At 48.2% G+C, this 22,405-nt stretch overlaps 1 long non-coding RNA gene across 4 annotated transcripts; it reads right to left on the bottom strand.

Moving 5' to 3' along the window:
• Positions 1-267: 267 nt before the first annotated feature.
• Positions 268-18,537, bottom strand: LOC117721762 (uncharacterized). 4 transcript variants are annotated; one of them, XR_004608474.2, is made up of 6 exons: positions 18,242-18,537; positions 11,334-11,401; positions 7,605-7,758; positions 5,656-6,094; positions 2,822-2,908; positions 268-824 (listed from the first exon to the last, which is right to left on the bottom strand). It is a non-coding gene; the product is annotated as an uncharacterized LOC117721762 (long non-coding RNA). The 4 variants fall into 4 exon arrangements; XR_004608473.2 differs by lacking the exon at positions 2,822-2,908 and having other exon boundaries at positions 18,242-18,536; XR_004608472.2 differs by lacking the exons at positions 2,822-2,908; positions 5,656-6,094 and having other exon boundaries at positions 18,242-18,531.
• Between the last annotated feature and the right edge of the window lie 3,868 nt (positions 18,538-22,405).

The raw sequence follows: 22,405 nt of genomic DNA on the forward strand, positions 1-22,405 counted from the left end.
GTCTCTGAAACTAAATAAAAACAGTAAATGCTTCCTATGAATCAATAACATAGAATAAAATCTCAGGGCCAGGGAGATGACTCAGTGGGGAAAAGCACTTATCAAACCTGGAAGTCAAAACTTGATCCCAGGAATCCACACAATAGAAGAACCAGTTCTAGTCAGTTGACCTCTGATCTCCACATCCATACCACGAATTCACATGAATTTGAAGTCTCCCCCCCCCACACACACACAATATACAAAATTCTCAGACATTGTCAGATGTGGTGGCATGTATCTTTAATTCTAGCATTCCAGAGACAGGGGCAGGCAGATCTCTGTAAGTTCTAGGCCATCCCGGTCCACACACTGAGTTCCAGGACAGCCGGGACTACACAGAGAGATCTTAGAAAGAAAAAAAAAGAAAAGAAAAGAAAAGAAAGGAAAGGAAAGGAAAGGAAAGGAAAGGAAAGGAAAGGAAAGGAAAGGAAAATCAGACCCTGACAGTACCTGATAACTAACCAAATAGTTTTTCATTGTATCCTTGCTTTTAAGGTAGCTGTCCTGGTTAGTTCTTTATCATTTTGACACAAACTAGAATCATTTGGAAAGAGAAATTCCTCCATCAGACTGTCCTGTAGGCAAATTCATGGTGGCAATTTCTTGATTAATGATTGGTATGGGAGGTCCAGCCCACTGTAGGTGGTACTACCCCTAGGCAGGTAGTCCTTGGGAGGTAGTACAAGAACACACTGAGTAAGCCACAGAGCAAGCCAGTTTTAAGTACCACTCCTCTGTGGCCTCTACTTTGGTTCCGGACTTGAGACACTGCCAGGATGGACCTGAAAGTATAAAATGAAATAAATTCCTTTTCTAACATGGAGATTGCTTTTGGCTACAGTGTTACAAACTGCAACAGTAACTGAAATCTTCCATCCCACATTCACAATACAAACTGTAACAGTAACTGAAATCTTCCATCCCACATTCACAATACAAACTGTAACAGTAACTGAAATCTTCCATCCCACATTCACAATACAAACTGTAACAGTAACTGAAATCTTACATCCAGTATTTACCATCTTCTGGCTTTCCTTTTGATGTACTTTTCCTGTGTAGCCCTGGCTAGGCTACAACTTGCTCTGTAGACCAGGCTAGCCATGAATTCACAGAGATCTACCTGTCTTTTCCTTCCAAGTGCTAGGGTTGAAGGCATGTCCTGCCATGCCCGGTTCATACTTATTTTTTTTTAATTTTATGTAAAAATATTCGTTTGAGACAGGATCATATACCCCAGGCTAGTCTCAAACTTGTAATTCTCCTAATTTAGCCTCCCAAGTGCATATGTGCCTCCAACCCTGTGCTTTGTATACTTTAACTGTCTCAGCTGGGTATGGTGGTATATGGGTATATTCCCAGCTGGGTATGGTGGTATATGGGTATATTCCCAGCTGGGTATGGTGGTATACGGGTATATTCCCAGCACTTAACTGTAATAACAAAGCTTCTAAGCTGAAGACAGAAGGTTCCAGGTCTGAAGCCAGTCTAAGATACACAGTAAGACCCTCTCTCTGCCCCCCACCAAAATTCTTTCATTGCTTTTAATTTTATTAACAATGACATTAGGTCACAAATGACTTTTTTATTTTGAGTTCTTAAGATTTATTTATTTTATTTTTGTTTGCATGTATGTGCATGTCTGTTTCCCTTGGAGTTCAGAAGAGGATGTTAGATCCCCTGAGACTGGAGTTACAGGCATTGTGAGCCTCCATGTGGGCGCTGGGAATTGAACCGGGGTCTTCAACACAAGCAGCGAGTGTTTATAACACTGAGCCAGCCGGGTGGTGGTGGCGCAAGCCTTTAATCCCAGCACTTGGGAGGCAGAGGCAGAGGCAGGCGGATTTCTGAGTTCAAGACCAGCCTGGTCTACAGAGTGAGTTCCAGGACAGCCAAGGCTATACAGAGAAACCCTGTCTCGAAAAACAAAAACAAAAAAACTAAACAAACAAACAAAAAAGAAAACACAGAAAAGAATAAACCAGCTGTGGTGGCACAAGCCTGCAAAGCCAGCAGCACTCAATCGGTAGAGGCAGGAGGATTGGCAGGAGGATCGGGAGTTCTCGGCCAACTGCAACTACTTAGAGAGTTCAAGTCCAACCTCAGCTTCTTGAAACCTGTCTCAAAACAGTTGGTAAGATAGCTCAATGGGGAAAGGGTGCTTGGCACCAAGCCTGGTAAACTGAGGTCAAGCTCTAGGACCCACATGTGAAAGAAAGAACCAATCCCTGAAAGTTCTCTGGCCTCACACAATCAACCATGGCATAAGCACGCACTCAATAAATACAATTTTAAAATGTCCCTAAACAGGGCAAAGGAGGTAAAGAAGGGAAGAAAATCTATTTGGAGAGCCTGAAAAAAATCTAAAAGGACTTGAGCCTTCATTTGTGAGGTCACACCAAGCCTCAGAAAATTCTTTAGAAAAACTGAGGTTAGAAAATGAGGTGGTTCAGCAAGTTAAAGCATTTTCTGCACAAGCCTGATGACCTGCATTTGACCCCTGGGAAATACAGCAGAAGGAGAGAAACGACTCTTAACTGTGTCCTCTGACCGCCACACATGCATGCTGGCACACACACATACACACACACACACACACACACACACACACACACACACATACTTTCACTCACACATGCATGTACACACATACAAATAATAATAATGTGTAATGAATAAAAGTGGGGAAGAGACTGGAACTGAATCTCAGCTAACAAAATGCATGGGCAAAGCCTTGGGTTTAATCCCTGGCGTGAATAAACTAGGCACCATGACTCACATCTGTAATCACAGACGTCAGCAGGTAGAGACAGGAGAATCAGAGATTCACGGTCATCTTCAGTGGCATATCAAGTTTGAGACTAGGCTGGAATACATGACACTTGACTCAGAAAAGCAAAACACAACACAAAACAGAATAACAACAATAAGAAAACATTTTTAAGCCATGTACAGTAGTAGCTCATGCCTTTAATCTTGGCTTTCGGGAGGCTGAGGTGGGAGGACTAAGAGTTCCAAGTTAGACTGGGTTACATAGCAAGACCTTGTCTCAACAACAAGCAAAGCCTTGGGTTTGATGATGGTGTTTCCTTGCAACACTTCCGTGCATGCACATAGTATACTTGGACCATTTTACCTCCTCTTACCCTCTCATTCTCTCTCATTAAAAGCTCCTCTAGGAGCCGGGGTGAGGGGAGGACGGCTCCAGCCACTCAGAGGAGAAGGGGAGGGAGATGGGAGAAAGACTGTGGGAGGGCACAGTGGACAAGATGTAAAGTGTAAAATGAGTAAGTAAATAAACAAACAAACAAACAAACAAACAAATAAAGCTTGGCTGGCCTTGTTTTGTTTTGAGACATTGTTTCTCAGTAGTCTTGTTTTGTTTTGAAACATTGTTTTTCTGTGTAGGCCTGGCTGTCCAGGGGAACTCACGAAGATCTCCTTTCTTCTGCCTCCAGAGTGCTGAGAATACAGACTTACACTACCTTCTGGCAAAAGTTCATCTAGTTTTTAAATTTTTACGTGTATGATGAGTGTCTTGTCCCAATTTATGTATATACACGACTGCATGCAGTGTCTGAGGAGGCTGGAATTGGGCAACAGATTCCCTGAAACTGGAGTTACAGACGGTTGTGAGTGAGCCACCATATGACTTCTGGGACTCAAATTAGGGTCCCGTGGAACTCCTAACTGCTGAGTAATCTCTTCATCCCATCACAGAAAGCTCTTGAGCAGGTGAGGAATGTGCTGAAAGAACTCAGATGTTGAGCGGCTAGCACCTGGTTTATGGTAAAAATCCCCCCCCTTGTCCAGTTTAATCTTGCTGTTCATTCATCCCTCAAATATTTATCAAAGGCCTGGAGACAGCAGACACTGCCCTGTTGATTCAATGATGCATAAAAATAGACTCCTCAGCTCACAATTCTCTAGTGAGCCAGAGACTAAAAGCAAGAATCTCATCAACATCAAAGTACAAGTGTAGTTAAATCCTCAGGGAGGTGTCTCTGGCATTGTGAGCCCATTCAGTAGCAGGGGACTGGTTTAGGAGCTCGTTTAGCTTGTTCTGAGTTGAGAACTGGCATCAGAGTAGATTCTGGAAGAAGATTAGGCAGGTGAGGAGAAGGAAACACACTTTAACTCAAGGACCCAAGACCCTGTGGCTGCCAAGGAGGCATGAAGAGCCCCAAGTGGAAAGTCTGGGTCTCTAAGGGAGTGCAGGGGGTTGTGGTAGGAACAGACTGGTGGGGATGGGGGGGTCAGTAAAGGCCAATAGCCTTTAAAGGATTTGGACCTATCTCCTAGTGCAGAAGGGTGTAGCAAACCTAGCTGTGATGTGAGTAGGTGATATTCTAAAAACAAGCCCCCAGGAGCTCTGAAGGCTGTGGGTGGCTTCTCTGAAGCCTGTCTAAAGAAAGGGTGCAGAAGGCATGCAGCAGGCAAACTGCCAGGGCAGAGTCTGACAGAGGGCAAGTTGAGGAGGGGGTGCAAAAGCGAAGTCTATGTACTGCCGTGGGCTGGGGGAGAGACCCTGAGAGGACCAATTAGCAGGATTCTCAGGCAGCAGGGGAGAGAGAGGTCCTGGAGAAGAACGCACAACCTTTCAGAATCGAGAAACTGTGGCAGTGACCGAGTTTGCCCAGGAGAGGGCTCCACCCTTGGAAAGATGGCTAAGTCTCAAGGATGCAGATCATCTCTGAGATCCCCCAGAGAAATGATGTATAAGGACAGGTCCCCGGGGAAGCCCTGACTAGAGAGGAAAGGGAGCTGGGAACAGCAGCTGAAGGCAGGCTTCACAGCGCCACTTGAGGCACCTGAGTAGAAGCAGGAAGGGGACCAGAAAGAGCACTGAGTCCCAATGACCAGTTTATGAGCAGGGACAGAGAGGTGGCATGTTTAAGTGCTCAACAAGCCATTGAGGCCTGTGGGTCCTGGGTCCCTCTTCCCAGGGGAAAGACACAGATGGGTATGGCTTTACTTCCTCCTGGATGTGGAGGAAGCGTAGGAAAGGGAAGTTGGAACACTGGCCACGATGATGGAAACAGAGATGACTGGAATGAGAAATCTTCCCCTCCTTTCATCCCACCCTTTTCTTTCCAAACCTCCCTGGGCTGCAGAAAAATAAGGAGACCAAGAAAACTTCTTTAAAAGGATCAGGACTGGGTGGCAGGTTTGGAGATGAGGAGTTGGAACAGAGCCCCATGGTGGTTTCTATATTTTTTATTTTGTGTATATTTATGTGTCTGAGTATCTACTTGAATGCATAGGAATCCTATGTATCTGGTCTCCATGGAAGCCAGAAGAGGGCATTGGATCCTCCGGAACTGGAGTTACAGGTGTTTGCGAGCTGCCATGTAGGTGCTGGGTATTGAACCCAGGTCCTCTGCAAGAGCCCCCAGGTCTCTTAAGTGCTGAGCCATCCCTCCAGTCCCAACATATCCATATTTTAATAGTGTGAGGTGTGTTTGTGGAGCCCCCAGGTTTACGTGAACACGTATGGGGGTATGCATTACATCCTTATTCAGACACCCAAACGTGCTTGTTCATACGCACCAACACGCATGAACCTGTGCGGGCGCTCACACGTACTCATTCATACATCATCCACATACTCACATCTGTACTCTCAGCCATGTTCAGCAGACGCAGCTGTTCACAGTGGTCCACGAGCTCCGCGTGTGTCATGTGTGCTCCCTAGCAGAGGTAAGTGACTCTACTCTACCCTGCTATGTGCAAATAATAGAGAATTCAGAGAGGCAGCATGCGAGTGGAGGAGACATCCTAAGATGGGTTCTGGATCTTTGAGGGTGTTGAGTGTTAGTGATGTGTGCATTTGGTCACATGTTCATTCACTTAGCAAAGTCAGCAGGAAGCCACCATGTGCCAAGCCGTGAGCTGGATTAATCAATGAACTGTACAAGCACGACTCCCATTCACTTCTAAGGGGCTCCATCGAAGACAGGCCTTTCGGACACAGCTGGTAAATATCCTCTGGAGGAAGGAAGGCCCCATGTGCCATGAAGGGAAGTGGGCCACGGGGCTAGAGAATTTCCTCCTGTGGAGTAAATAAAGATTCCAGGCTGGAGAGCATCCTCCTGATGTGAATCCCCAGACCTTAGCTGTAACTGTATCTACTTGTATCATTTCTAGTATCTCACACATAAAGGGGCCTGGAAGGTGAAAAGATTTGACCTCCATATGGGGTTCAGATCTCACCTGTGTAGCAACCTACTCCTTGGGGCCTTCATAATTGGGATGATAATATGTATCCCGCAAGGTTGTAGTAGTCACTGGTTGCAACATATAAAAACTATCACCTAGTAAGAACTTAGTGGGTTTTAAATTTTAGATTTTATTCATTTTTTTCTTGTTTGTTTTTATTCTGGGGATTGGACCTTCCACATAGTAGGCAGGTGTGAGCTATATGTCCAGCCCAGACTGGCTTTACTGAAAGACTTGTTGAAAAAGATGCCAAAGCAAGTCTGCTTCTTGTCAGTTCAGCATTTCTATGCTGCAATCCCCAAATCACAAAGGAGAACACCGGGGAAACACGGTGATAACTCAGGACTAGAGTGGTTATAGTACAAGCTGGATGGCAACCTAACATTAGACATCTGGAATTCCAAACAGATGTGGAACTGGAGAGGGAACTTCTACCATTCTGAAAGAAGAAACAGGCCACCTTCCCATGATTATTTTGAGTTTTGCAACCAGAGGACTGACTTACTTTGTGTTTTTTTTTTTTTGTTGTTGTTGTTGTTTTTGTTTTTTGAGACAGGGCTTCTCTGCATGGTCCCTCTTTAGACCATGCTGGCCTCGGAGTCACAGAGATTCACCTGCCTCTGCCTCTGGAGTGCTGGGATTGAAGGTATGCACCGCTATCGCCAGCTTGCTTTGTGTCTTAATCGAATTCAATATAAATAATTTCAGGAATCCATGAGATGACATAAAACCAGTCCCACATGAAATACTAAATCTGTCCTACACTATTTTCTATTCTAGGATGAAGACTTTTCACTGACGATATCAGGTCTGTCTGTAGATCTTATGACTACCTGACTCCATCTCTCCTAAAGAGACAAAGCCAGGCTTGTGGGGACAGTCTCTTTGCCCAACTCTGGGATAAAGAGCTGTTTCTGGATAGCAGTGTCTACTTATTTTGGCTTCTCTTCCAGACATGTGTCTATCACTAGCTGCTGCTGCTTCTCCTTCTCCTCCTCCTTGTTTATTTATTTTATGTTTAGGAGTGCTCTATCTGCATGTACAACTGCCTGCCAGAAGAGGGCATCAGATCCCATTATAGATGGTTGTGAGTCATCATGAGGTTGCTGGGAATCGAACTCAGGTCCTCTGGAAGAGCAGCAGGTGCTCTTAAAGCTGAGTCATCTCTCCCGTGCCCTCGCTTCATTTTCTTCCCTCCTTTATGTAGGTGCTGAGGTGCCCAATTAAACACAAGCCTTTCAGCTGATGTGCAAGGAGGGTCTTGCTGGTGTCATCTTAGATTTGCCTGAGTTCCTTCTCCTGCCACACTCCACAAACGCTTTCACGCTTCACCTGAGACTTACCTGTATTCTTGTATCTTTGTCCTTTGCTTTGGAGTAGTCATCCATTTTGTTGTTGATGGAGAAACTGGACTATCCCAGACTGGATGATTCCTATTTTGAACACTCTTGGACTTTTGCTGGATGACAAACTCGCATTTCCCAGGAGCACATTTGCCTAGGGGTAAAACATACGTGTGTTCACTCTTTGTTTTGGTTTTGGTTTTTTCGAGACAGGGTTTCTCTGTGTAGCTCTCGCTGTCCTGGAACTCACTCTGTAGACCAGGCTGGCCTTGAACTCGGAGATCCACCTGCCTCTGTCTCCCAAGTGCTTAGCTTAAAGGCGTGCGCCACCACCGCCCAACTACACGTGCTCACTCTTAGCACTGCCCAACACTGGTCTGCAGTGACTTTCCTCTCCCAGCAATCAGTGCTCTCTAGTTTCCAGTCTGTCCCCTTAGTCATTCATTCCAGGGGCCATGCTGGTTTCTCTATTTCATAATGAGAGTACATATCACCTTTGGATCAGATGCGACACCAGGAACGTTGTCTTTAGTCCCAACAGCTCTAGAGAGTATTATTTTTCTCTTTATTCTTTTCCCTCTGAACATATTAAATCTTTTAAAAATATTATTTTTCATTCTGGGGATTGAACCCAGAGCCTTCTTCATGCTAAGCACACACCAGCTAAAAGAAAGCATTACTACCTCCATGTTATACGTGAGGCTCGCAGTGGCTAATGATTTGAAAAAGGTGACAGGGATGATAGGTAACAGAACCAATATGTAAACACCCAGCTGTTCCTGTGCCCAAATGTGTTGGGTTGCCTCTCTCTTGCCATAGAGTATGGAGCAAGAGTCTTGCTTATTCCTCCCAAGATGCTCTGTGGAGCCAGAGGAAGCTCTTGCTAGAGGGTTGCTGAGTTTGATGAGTGGATGCCTGGGAAGCGGTTGTGCTTGGGGCAGACATCACAGAGGAGGGAGCTATTACATCAGCACAGACCCACGGAGGGGTTCCCACTGGCGATAGAAGCCAAGATCAGAACTGTTCTTTGACAAGGAAGGAAGGAGGGAAGGAAGAAGGGAGAGAGGGAGGGAAAAATGAAGAAGGAAAAAAATTCCACCTTTAATCAATTCAGGCCTTAGTTCCCTCATCTGTAAGATGTAGAAAATATGGTTAAGTGAAAGAAAGAGAGGCAGCCAGTGCTATGCTGAATGTAAATTAAAATAGTGTGGGATGTGTTTTGTTTGGTTGGTTGGTTGGTTTTTTGGTTTTTTTTTTTTTCCTTTGGTTTGTTTTGACACAGGATCTAACTACGCAGCCCAGACTGGCCTGAAACTTAGAATCTTCCCTTCTCTAATCTTCAACTTCATAGGATTTTGGTTTTATCACAAGTGTATACTTTTATTGACTTAATCTATGTCTTTTTGTTGTTGTTTTGGTTTTTTGTTTGTTTGTTTCTTTTTCAAGGCAGGGTTTCTTTGTGTAGCATTGGCTGTCCTGGAACTCACTCTGTAGACGAGTCTGGCCTCGAACTCACAGAGATCTGCATGCCTCCTGTCCTGAGTGCTGGGATGAAAGGGGTGAGCCACCACCACTGCCCAGCTGAAAGAGCTTCCACATAGGGTCTCTACGGACACATTTCATCTTGGTCATTCTCACTGGATCCTCTTCCTTGCTCCCTCCATGCCCCAACCCCATGTCATGTTCTTCCTCCCATTTTGCTCAAAGCCTCCCTACTCTCCTCCCTCAAAGTCTCTCTCTCTCTCTCTCTCTCTCTCTCTCTCTCTCTCTTTCTCTCTCTCTCTCATTTTGTTACTGGGAAACTTAGGGTCCCTTTCTGAGTTCTTAGTCTCAATAAAACAACTTAGAAGTGGACTCAAGGACAATTTTGTTAGAATTCAAGGGGGACATGCCAGCAGCTGCCAAGAGAAAAGATGGAGAAAAAGTCACACCTTTTAAGTTAGGCTGGGAATAGAAATAAATTTTTTTAACTTAAACAATTGTCATATAGTATATTTGGATCATGTTTTCCCCTCGCCCAGATCCTCCCAGATCCTCCCAGATCCCCGCCCACGCTTATGTTCTTTTGACTTTATCTTTAAAACAAACAAATAAGAACAACACAAACACATGTTAAAGACACATTCCCACAAAACCCAGCGGGGTTGAGGGTGGGAGCTCAGATAAAGCAAAAAGACAAAAGGTTTACAAAAATACCATTGGGTTCATTTCGTGTTTGTCAACTATTCCTGGCACCAAGAATATGGTTAATATTTCTAATGAGACTCCATTTAAAAAGGGGAGTGGGCTGGAGAGGTGGCTCCACTGACTGCTCTTCTAGAGGACCCGAGTTCAATTCCCAGCAACCACATGGTGGCTCACAACCATCTGTAATGGAGTCTGATGCCCTCTTCTGGTGTGTCTGAAGACAGTGACCATGTACTCATATACATAAAATAGATGCTCTTAACCACAGAGCCAATTCTCTGACCCATAAATTAATCTAAAAACAAAACAAACCTGATTTTTTTTTTTTACCAGCAGATGTCAGTTACTGTTAGCTTCTTGCTAGGAGCAGGAGCCTGAGTCCACTTCCTCCTCTCAGTGCTGGGGCCCTGTCTGGCTTGAACCTGTATATGCCTTATGCCTGCCATAATAGTCTATGTGAATACATCTGTCCTGTTGTGTCTGGAATACATTGTTTCTTTGCAATCGCCCATCACCTCTGGCTCTTACTTTCTGCCTCTTCTTCTGTATAAATCCCAGAACCCTGAAGGGAGAGACGTAATGAAATCATCCCACTGAGACCTGAGTGCTCCCAAGTCTCTCACTTTTTGCACACTGTATAGTTTGATAGAATTTTTCTAATCGCAGCCATCCCTTTTTGGAGTTTTATAAAATATATCATTTCCAGATGCTTGATCTTAGAGACCCAAGTTGATTTAATCTGGTGGGACCTGGGCATTTATAACTTTTTTTGTTGTTCTTATTTCAAGGCAGGGTATCTCTGTGTAGCCTGGCTGTCCTGGAATTCACTTTGTAGACCAGGCTGGCCTCGAACTTGGACATCTTCCTGCCTCTAGCTTCTGAGTGCTGGGATTAAAGATGTGCACCACCACTGCCCAATTTTTCTGGGTGAATATCACATTCGGGTTAAGGGTAGGAGCAGCTAAGGCACAGATCTAAGGCATACCCAGTGCCTCTCTGGGGGTGGAATGAAGAGTACTCTCAGGGGAACCTCCTCTAAAGCGCTGAAACCACTGCCAATGGCTTTGCAGCCTGCTCACCTCCGACCTGGAGCTTCAGAGGAGGAGGCAGATTCAGGAGTGTGTGCTATGTGCATAAGTGTGTGTGAAAATGTGCTTGGAAACCACAGGGAGTGGGGGCTCTGGATGGAGGAGTAGGTCCACGCTGTCAGGACTTGGCTCCTCAAGGAGCTGACCGTTTCCTTAAAGTCATTTAGCTTCTCATAGCAGTGATCCTGTTCCTGCCTGCCCTGACTTCTAAGATGGTGGTGGGCTCCCTGGGATCTGAACTATGAGATCAGTTGATATTTTTCTTATTCCTGCTAATCCCTTCCCTACCTCAATGTCTGAGAAGCTGAAGAGGTTTGGAGCAGGGCAAAGGTCACCCAGCTGATTCCCTCCAGCCCAGGTCTTCAGATCCACTAAGCTGCTCTTTCCCCAAGGCCAGGAGACCCTTATTCTTATATTTAGTAGAATATAAACCAGGGAACCCCATAGGGCTTACCTAGGGCCTCCGCATGTCCTCAAGTACAGGTCCTGCTTTTGCTGGGAAGAGTACAGGTCCTGCTTTTGCTGGGAAGAGTATGTGGGAAGAGAAGAGGGAAAATAAAATAGAGGGCAGGATTAATGAAGTGGCTTCAAAAGCTAATAGCGCATTTACCAACATCTCCTCCTCTGACTCTCCCATCCTGGGGGAAGCGGCCACAACTTGAGGCAGCCTGTCTCTTGGAGTCCTGGTCCAGCCCCCTCTGAATATCTTTACCTTCCTTTATTTTGGAGGCTGAAAGAAAGCTTCTCATGGTGAGGGAGACTCTTCTATACCTCCAACAACCTCTGAAGATGCCAATGCTACCTGGCAAGCCTGTGTAATTCCCAGAGCTGCCCAGCTCAATGGGACATGCCATATGTGCTGGTGCTTTGGGGACCTATGCCCCCAAAGTCCTGGCACTTTCCAGTTTCTTTCAGCCCATCCTTATTACATCACCCCCCCCCTCTCTCTTTCTTTCTCCAGGCCTCCTCTCTAGAAGCTGACCTGGAGCTGGATTCCCAAATAAACAGTAACTAATTGGATTAGGAGCTGATAATACTGTTGACCTTTCTTAATGTCTACTGGCTGTCTTTCCACCACACTGAGGCTTAATTGTATAGGATGGGGAGAAGGGTGGGGGACTTCCAGGAGTGAATCCTGACCCCTGTTAACCTCAGATAAAATGGGCTCAGCGGCTTCCCAACTGCCTGTCATCCCCCACGGAGCAGGAACACACACATGCTCCCAGTCTCATCAAATAATTACACAGATGATACACACATGCATAGGCATGCATGCAGAGACGCAAAGGCTCCCAGAGGCACCCTGAATCCACACATGCGCACAGTGGACTTTGAACCTGGATTGTGTGCATGCACAAGTCACACTCAAATGATATATGTGCAAAACTGCCTACATGATAGACAAGTACATTCATATGCACAGTACCACACATTTGTAAAATGCAAGCACAGAGGTTCGTGTAGACAAATATCATAAAGATGATGTAAATGCATTATAAATATGCAGATGAATGACCACAGATACTGACACAAGAAAGTAAAATACACTGGCAGACACACAGTACTCCATACATAATGCTTGGAGACATCAGTATACAAAATACATGACATATGTGCATGCACACACATGCTTCCCATGCGCATACCTTTGCACACCGGTGCACATCAGAACCCCGCCCTCCATACATACAGGCAATTGGCCCCTTCCCAAGCTCCAACTCTTTCACAATCTCTGCTGCTTTCATTTTCTATTTGCTCCTGGGAATGTTCTGAGATCCTGAGTTTATGGGTCTCTTGGAGTTCTGGTCCAGTCTCTGTGCGTGTCTCCATCTTTCATTATCTTTGGGGCCTTGTGTCTGCTATTGCTCTCATTCTGGCATAGGGTAATAGAAGGGCCCGGGAAGAGAAATGAAAAGAGGATTGGAGAAGGGAGCCAGAGAAGGTGGAGAAGAGGGCCGGGAACTAGGGGAGCGGCAAGGGGCGGGGAGCGCGGGCGGGGGAGGGGCGCCTGCCTGCGCACAGCAGATGTTGCAGCTCCTCGGATGGAGCTGTTAATGTAAGTGGAGTTTCTGCAATGGTAATTAGGAGGGCCCTCATTACCCTGGCGGAGCCGGCTGAGAGCCGATAAAGCCGAGGGGGAGAGGGGCCGACATCAGGGTAATGGGGGAGTAGGGCCATTGAGGAACTGGAGTCGAGCCGGGGACTGCTCTGCACGCAGCTGGAGCGGGGCGAGAGGATGTGGAAGGGGGGCGTGGGCCGGCCCGGAGCCCAAGGTGGGTCGGGACTAAGAGCTGCCAGGCTTTGGCAGCCAGTGCTGAGACGCGGAAGAGGGCCTGCAAGGACCAGGTCACGAGTTGGCCCTGTCTGCCAGAGGGGCGGATTGAGGAAGGTTCCCACTGCCTTGCAGGCCCAGCAGTCTTAGGCCTCTGTGCTTGCCATTCACTCTAACAGCTGGATAGAGATGGGATCAGAGGATGGGGGTATGGAAGGGGCAGCTTCTGCGCCTAGCAGGCCTATCCATTGTACAAATATGTGGAACCCAGGCACGGACTCTAGAATAGGCAACAAGAAAGTTAATGTCCACGTGGAAGATTCCAGAATGTCAGGTTTGACAGGAGAGTACTAGCAGCCAAAAGTGGAACCATAATCCCCAACTCATGCTTCTCTGGAGTTTGAGCTCAGTCCTTCAGTCTTTCTGTCCTGTCCTTCTGTCCTTCCTGTCTGCCCTGTCTTTTTCTCTTCTTCTCATCAATGCTGCACAGCCTCTCTCTCTCTCTCTCTCTCTCTCTCTCTCTCTCTCTCTCTCTCTCTCTCTCTCTCTCTCATACACACACACTTAGGGAAGTACCCAAATTAACACACACTGCTGCTGACAGCCAGTCCACAGAGCCCTAAGCATCTTGCCTCCCTTTCTGGGGGCCTTAGAGCAAGAACAAGAGAGGCTGGGAAGATGTCCACCTGCATCTGTGCTCCCCAGCCAGGATCTCCCACCAGAAGGGGTCCAGAACCCATTCTGCTGTCTACACCAACTGGGTATTCTCAGATGAACCCCAGAGCTCTCCCCCACTGAAAAGCGAGTGGCCCTGCCCATGCTCTCAACTGAGAGCAGAATGTTCCCCCTTTCCCTCCTTTGAGGGCTTAGCCAGGAGGCCAGGAATCTGTAGTCCAACCAAGCAGGGCAGGGGAATGGAGGGGGTCAGCAGAGGTCTCATCGCCCCCTTATATGACCTTCTTCACACAAGCCCCACCTCAGATGCTCAAGGTCATTTGACCCCAGCTAGTCTGTCTGGTTTACTGACTTCTCAAGGATTGCGTAAGCCCTCCATCCCTGAAAGCACAGACCAGACAGAGGGTCAGGCAGATTTTTCCTCCAGGCAAGGGAAAACTCGGGCCTTTGCTGACCACAAAGGTAAAACAGCATTTCCCACAAGACTGAAAGGACCCGTCTGGTGTTTCTGAAGAGACCAGGGTTTGTAGGGAGGGAGCTCCTGAGCCTGGGGAGAGCCCCAGATCCCCCATCCACACATAGCTGTGTGGCAGAGCAGGGGTTAATGGGGAGAGGCTGCAAGGCTGGAGCAGGCGGTGGCTCCCCGCCTCCACCCCCCCAGAGTTGCTGACTCTTCTTTTTGTTCAGGCTGACAGCGAGCACCTGGTGTGCTCCTGCTACAATATTGCTCCTGCCTCCTCCCCCCCAGGCCCCAGGCTGTCCTCTCCCCCTCCCTGCCTGAGGCAGCCTTCCTCTCTGCCTCCTTTTTTCCCCTGCCCCTCCTGCCTATGGCCTCCCAGGCGCTCCCCCCACCCCACCCCAACCACCACAAGCACCAACCCTGCGGTGTCAATAAACACAACATATGCTGCCATTAATGTGAAAATCTCACCCTCCACTCCATTCATCCCCTCAGCCTGCCTGCCTGCTGGGGGTGGGGGTAGGGATGGGGGTGGCAGAGGAAAGGTCAAGTGGGAGCCATAAACTATCCTTTTTCCCCCGGTCTGCCCCATTCCCTTACCCCTTCGATGTTCTGAAGGTGGGGGCATGGACAGAGTTTGGTTGAGGGTTTCTGAGACACTTTCTTTAACTGCCACCCACCCACAAGTCTCCCATAGAGAAACTTGAGTATCTTCCTGCTGCCATCCAGTCAACTCCAACTCCAGAGTCAGGGCAAGGAGAGCCAAGCCAGTGGTGGCAGAGAGAGTCACAGGGGTCCATTCTTTTGACGAGTTAGGAGCATTCCCCCACCACCTCAACTTCTTAGAAATTGTGTCAGTCTGTCTACCCAGCTCTAAAAGAGAAACTAAAAGTGTGTAGGTAGGCTGGGGCTTCAGGAAGCCATTGTGGAGGGAACCACATACTTTCGATGGCCAAGGAGGGAGTGGCCTGGCCTCAGTCTCCTCAACTAAATCACCAGTTCCAAGACAGCAGGGAACAATAAAGATAAAAATAATATAATAACTACAGCTAACATGTGTTGAGGGCTTATTTATGTACCAGGCATTGGGCTAAGCATGTTACAGGCTTTATCTAATTTGTTCCCCCTAAGACCCCTATGGGGAAGTTACAACTGATAGCCCCATTTCACAGCTGAGGAAAACAGGCTTAGTAGGGATAGCTGTATATGCTCGCAGAGCACGAGGTCCTGTGCAGAGACAAGGTCAGTGACAATGTGAGGTCAGCGTCATTATTAGGGACACCTTATGAAAGAAGAAAATGACTCTTGAAAAGGCTTAATAACTTGCCTCAAGTTGCGGCCAAATACTAAAAAAACGTAGCCTGGAACCTGGGTCTGTCCGATGGCCAAAGCTTGTGATCTCAACCCCTCTATATTCCTGCCTCCTTTTTCTATTTTTTTCTTCATGCAGGAAGGCACCACGCCCCTCCAATCCACTTCACTCGGGGATGAAACCTCAGCAGGGCAGTGGAGAACCGAAAGTCAGTGACTAGCCTGAGCCCAACTCCTCCCTTGCTCTATGGTCACTCCTTGCTACTGCTGAGCTGTGCCCATCCAGCTTTTGTCCCCATTCTGAGAATTCACTGTGAACAGGCAAAGTGCCCCTTTAGGCTCCCAGAGCACAAAGCCATTGTGCTTGGCTCTGCAGCTCCTCACTTCTGAGACTCCAGTTGCTTTATTGATATTAACCTAACCCCCACCACCACTTCCCTGCTCGCCCTAGCCCAGTCTGACGGGCAGAAATCTGCTGCCTGGGCACCACCCTGACCTCTCTTTTCCTCTTTCATTATCTACTCCCGGGCACCAGGGAGCCAGCACCAAAATTAAAACAATAACTAAGCCCGAAGTGGACCCAGCAGCCCCCACTCACACCCCCTGGGAAGGAAAAAAAGGCCACAAAAACACCTGGAGAGGAGAATAATCAATGGGAGTGGGAGGGGTGACTCAATCCCATGCCAGGACCCCCACCTGTCTTAACCCTTTCTCTCCTGCATTGTAATCAGGACACCCTCATGTCATCCCTCTAGCTCATCCTAGATATAAAAAATCAAAACGTCAGACTCAGGCATCAACTCAGTCCTTTAGTACTTTAGGGCTCAAGAAAAAAATTGAGACTATGTGAGGCCCTTAGTAACCCATACTTTGTGGCTACGATCCCTAAAAAACCCCAGTCCTGCCAAAGGAGGAAATTCCTCTTTGAGCAAATTCTTGGAGGATTTTCTGATTACTTGGTGATCGACACTAAACACTTGATGAAATGTACTGACATATTTCATCTTCACAGCAAATCATGAACTAGGTGACGGTATTGTTCCCACTTTCCAGATGTAGAAAAGTCAAAAGACTTATCCATGCTTTTGTCAGCTACAGAGTGACAGGAGCAGGTTCTAACGCAAGCCCAGTGCTCTGTCTCCAGAGGCTCTGACATGGCCATTTTGCTGAGCAGTCTGCACAGATCTCTCCAGAGTGTTGTGGAGCCCGGCTAAACAAGGAGGTCTAATTCAGGGATACTCTGGCTCCTCATTTCCCAGGTTATGGAATAGGACCCCTGTGACCTGTCATCTCATTTCAGAGTGGCCAGCCAGAAGGCAAAGAGGTGGAAGCAGGGCTAATTCCAGCGTTGTCAAGGGCAGCAGAGGGGGCTGCTGTAGCCGAGGTCAAGTGGGGAGGCCAGAGAAACTTGGCAAAGTTTGTTCTCTCTGACTGAAGGTGTATTTCCTCAGACAGCCCACTAGGATGTCTAGGGACCAGAGGCTCCAGCAGAGGGTGCCATACAAGAGCGAGGAGACAAAGTTAATGGCACCAAATTGTCCTGTATGCTGAATTCAGCCTCAACCATCTTGGCCTAGAGACTCTAATCACCCACACCAAGCTCCCTCCCTTCCTCCTTCAGCAAGGCCCTTCTCTGATCGCTTTCATCAATAGTCCAGCCTCAAGGGGCTTCTATTATCTTAGCCTGGCAAGGAACAAACTCTTGTTCACCTTGTTTCTGCTGACATAAGGAGGGGACTCTTCAAAGGCATTGTGGTGGGGAGAGACAGAGAGAGAGAGAGAAAGAGAGAGAGAGAGAAAGAGAGAGAGAGAGAGAGAGAGAGAGAGAGAGATCAGAAGAGCCAAATGTGTGCTTATGACGGCCAAGCACTGATCCTAAAGACTTTGCCTAAAATGTTCCCATTAATTCTAAGAGGTAGGGACCCCTAGTCTACAAATGAAGGGGAAGAGGTTCAAGCTGGTAAAAGGCACAGCTGAGATTTGAATCCAGGCAGCTCCGTCTTATGTAACACTATGTTTTTCTGAAGCAGAGGAAGAGAGGGAGGGAGAGAGGAGTGGTGTTTGGGAGAAGGAGAGAGAGAAGCTTTGAGGCTCTTTCAAATTTTTTTCTTGTTGTTTTTGTTTGTTTGTTTTGTTTTGTCTTTTTGAGACAGGACCCTTCTACATAGCTGTAGCTATTTTGGAACTTACTAAGTAGACCAGGCTAGCCTTGAATTCAGATCCACCTACCTCTGCCTCCCAAGTTCTGGGATTAAAGTCATGTGCTATAACAGCTTCAATTTTTCTATAGTGCACTAGGCTAAACACTTACATCCTTGCCCATCACTGCATCCCTATAGGGCATGGCAAAGTGAGACATGCATTAACAATGCCAAGGGAATTTTAAGACAACCCAAGACCTCAGAGGACTGCCTGCCATACCCCAGAACAAAGATAGGTATTTACACTGTTCTTAACGTTGACTTATGTAGGTTCTAGACTCAGCTACACTGACTCCTAGACAGAGGTTCAGTGAAACCAGAGGCAGCAGGTCTCTTCTGGTCTTTAAGCCTTTCTGGAACCTTTTCTTCTTTTGACTCCCTTAGACCATATGAGAGCCAGTGTTGACTTCTATAGTTAGTCCTTAGAGAACCCAAATACCTACCTCCATTTCCCTCCATAGACTAGTCAGCATCCTTAGGAACCCTCAGGGGCCACTCCTCCTCTAGCTCAGGTTCCGTTGTGCCTGTCAGCCTGCAGCATATGGTTAGGGCCAGGTCCACCCTTCAGAAGCTCCCTCACCCTGGCCCCTTCTGAGTTCAAGTTGTCCTGGAAGCCAGAAGCCCTCTGCCTCCACCTGCCCCTGGCCCCATCGGAACAGACATTATTTTGCTGCCCCCTCAACACAAGCCCTCTGCTGCTCTTGTTCCTGACACAAGAGTTTCCTCCAAATCCCCACACTGCCTTCTGTGACCCACTTAGAATCTTAACTCCATGGACCTAAAATAGAAAGCACTCAGTGCAAGCATTTCACTTCCCGCTACTGCTGAATAAAGCTTGCCTCTTAGAAAAAAAGAAACAGAGCCACCAACCAAAGTAATAGTTGCCTACCCATTTGACATATTTAACACCATTCATTTGTCCAGGCTAACACTCTTTCCTACTTGCCCCCAGTGATATTGGTTCATGTGGGTCTCTCTTACTATGTGATTAGTGTGTGTGTGTGTGTGTGTGTGTGTGTGTGTGTGTGTGTGTGTGTGAGAGAGAGAGAGAGAGAGAGAGAGAGAGAGGTATCTGGGGCATTGATCTGGCTCCATTGATAGCTGATTGTTTTTACACGTGACTCGGTTGCATTCCTCAAATCTCCGCCCTTCTGCACGCTTTGCATGGCAAGCAGCCAGAGGCCTCACTGGGGAGAGGTCGCTCACCTCTGACCAGGATATAATTGGAAAAAGAAGGTCATTGCCGCCTTTGCTTCTGGGGCAGATCGGCTTCGTTCCATTTGTGTCACAAGCTCTTGCCAGCACATATTCTCAATGACATGGAGACAATGGCTGTGCCCCACCATGGAGCCCACAGAGATGTGCTCAATGTGACACAAACATACCACGGGCCCACACTCACTCCGGGCAGGCATGTACACTGTCTCGCGCACACACAATAGGCACTGTCAATAAACACAGACTGACACTGATGACACACCGGACAACGGGTATCCAGTGACATCCAGAGAGGATGCACAAAGAGAAGCATAAAGCAAGGCTTATCCAGTGATACAGATATCCCACATTTACACATTTGTGACATGGTCATATTCACTAGGGCAAATACCCAGTGCTGAGCTACCACATTCAACGGAAAAAATAAACAAACAAACAAACAAACACCCAACACATTAGCAATGGTTCTCTTTAGGTAATACCCACTTGGGGATGTATCAGAATTAAATGGGGGAGCTCTGACAAAGTACATGTTTCCAGAAACCCCTGCTGGTATATACACACCCCTTACAGTTAAGGTATATGAGTAAATCTATTTGTGTTAAAGGAGCCTCATCAAGCAGTTGTGATAGAAACAGAAGCTGGGAATCACTGATGTGCTACTGCCATTAGGCTCGCCTCTTCTGGATGGTACAGCTAGCTGCCAGGGATGTTGGCTGCACGTTCTTTTCACAGTCCAGGAAGGGACAGGCCCCAAGCTGAGGAAAAGAAGGGGGTGATAAGTCTGTGACCAAGAGATTAGGGGGTCAGACAGTTTCCAGGAACCGAAGGAGTTAAAACTGGGCTTCATGCCATTGATCCTTAGCAACCTTGGCTGGACTGGTCAGCGCCTTATTCAGCCCGTTGAAGGACCCCTCTTGTGGGGACATTTCCAGGATTCCATATATGCAATCAGGATGTGAAGGCCCAAATTCCATACCCAGGCCGAGCTGACTCTGGCTAGCCCCAGGCTCTGTGACACACAATCTTTGGGCAATAAGCTGCTCCAGGGTCCCAGGGAAACCAGCCCAATATTAGCGAAAGTCAAAGGCTCTTCCTATTCCTGGACAGGGGCGCCTCCCTACTCTTATCCAAGCTGCACCCTAAGGCCTCTGGGAGAGAGCAGAGGACTTGGCCATTCAGGGACCAGGCATTGGAAGCGACAGGTCACAGCCTCTACGAGGAAGCACGGAAATCCCCTTGGCGACCAACAGGGTCGCGCCGCCCCCTGGCGGTTCCACAGCACAGATGAGATTGGAGAAGCCAGCGACTTGAGGGTCGCACAGCTCAGAGACAGGTTCCTCCTTCCTCGCTTCCAGGGGGCGAAGAATGCTGAAGCGATGTCCCCGTGAGGACCGCCTGTACTGTCCTTCCCTTTGACCCTTCCTCTGCTCCCTTCTTTTTTTCCTTCTCCTCCTCCTTCCCTCTTCATCTCCACTCTTCTTCCTTCCTCTTCTCCTCTCCCTCCCTCCTTCCCTCCCTCCCTCCCCGTCGTCCTTCGCCCACCCCTCCCGCCCCCGCCGGGCAGCGCCTCGGTGCGCCAGCTTGGCAGTTAGCCCATTAGATCTCGTACTATTGATCCGCTTCTGAGCCGAAGCTGACAGTGCCCCCCTTCCCGATTCTCCCCCCGTCCCCATTCCCCGCGGCCCCCTCTCTTTTCCCTTCCCTCCCATCTCCAGGCAGTCCTGGCCTGAGATCACCCCCCCAACACCCCCTCTCCCGCCCCCCAGCCCTCAGCGGGCTGTGCCGAAGTCTCGCCCTCACGAAGGACAGGAACAAATGTAATTAAAGCGATCTGCAAGGGGGGTACGTCCTAGCAAGCGCGCGCGAGCGGGGGTCCCAGCGGCCCATGCGGGGCCCGCCACCTCCTTTCCTCCCAGTCCCTTCCTCGCGCACCCCCCCCAACCCCCCGGAGCGGGAGCATTTGGGTTGAGCGGCGCCTGTCCTATAAATCCACATATAATTCTCGCCTTTCCTGTTCAGCTAAGGAAAATAAACGTGTAAGGCTGTTTCTGGGAGCCCAGCTCGGGGACCGCTCTAAATTCTCCTCTTATTGAGTCGAGGCTGGAAATCATTCAGCTCGGCGGCGCGCCCCAGATCCCCCCAATCCCCCTCCCAGGTCGCTGGGGTCCGGGCCCGCGCCTGCCGCGCACACGCACGCGCGCACACGGAAGGCAGGCGCTGGGTATATAAATATCTCCAGCTCTCCCCATAGCCGGGCAGATTTATTCCGCTGCCAAGCCTGCAGAAAATTGACTTGTTCATGGAGGCGGCTATTGACACATCACCGGGGGGAGGGTTAGGGGAGAAAGCAGTGGAGCCGGCGCCCCTCCATTATACGTTAATGTAATCAGCAGTGTGCGAAATGACTGCGCGGAAAATAGCATCACTGACATTTATATTAGAGGATATTGATGGCAGGAGCTGTGACCGCATCACTCTGCCTCCCGTTTCCACGGATTGACACAGGAGCCTCTTGTTGGCTCCATCCACGCTTGCCTCCCCTCCCCCTCCCCCTCCTTCCCTTCTCTCTTCCTCTCTCCACCCACTCTGTGTCTTTCAGCTCTCCCCCTCTCCGCGTCTTACCCCCACCCTGCTTGTTTCCTCTTCTGATCATTCATTTTCCAAATAATTCTTGAGTACCTACTGGGTGCCCCTCTCCAGGGTCTTTGCTCATGAATTTGCCTAGGTTTATCCCCCCCCCCCCACTATGATTTGTCCTCTCTCCCGCCTCCCCAGATCAGCTTCCCCTCCCCCCTCTGCCTTGGCTCGATGGCTGGACCGCTGCTGTCACAGCAGATAGATAATTGAAAAATGGTCCTCACCTTTGCAGCCAGCAGGAGTGGTTCAGGCGGTAACCGCCGGGGTTACCTACTCCATCTCTCAGGCCCAGGCTCCAAAAGAGATTCTGAGAAAATTGGATTTTACATGGATGTTTTACTCGGGCAGAGGCTTTAGTGTATATAAATACAGGCAAGGAGCCTTGGCGGGAAGGATGAGTGAGGCCAGATGTTCTGCTCTACCTACACCACCTCCAGGTTCAGAGGAGGCAGGCAGGCCCTGGGCTCTGCTCTGGGTCCCAGACCTGAACATCCGTGCACTGCCCGTCGTTATTAGGGACAGAAAGAGGTTAATGCCTCCCAGCAGCTCCTCCAAGGAAATACAAGTGTCTTTGTCAGGGCTTTGCAAGGCACGATACTGAGAAGAAAAAAAAGGAAAAAGATGGGAGAAGTTTGAAGGCTAATTCTCTCAGGAAATATTTATGGAAACTTTATCTCTGAGTATTGTTTTGGGGTACAAGAGTAAGTGGGTTAGGCATAGCTTTTGTCTTCAGGAACAGTCTGCTTAGG

Source organism: Arvicanthis niloticus, chromosome 1, assembly GCF_011762505.2.
Source record: "Arvicanthis niloticus isolate mArvNil1 chromosome 1, mArvNil1.pat.X, whole genome shotgun sequence".
NCBI lineage: Eukaryota > Metazoa > Chordata > Mammalia > Rodentia > Muridae > Arvicanthis > Arvicanthis niloticus.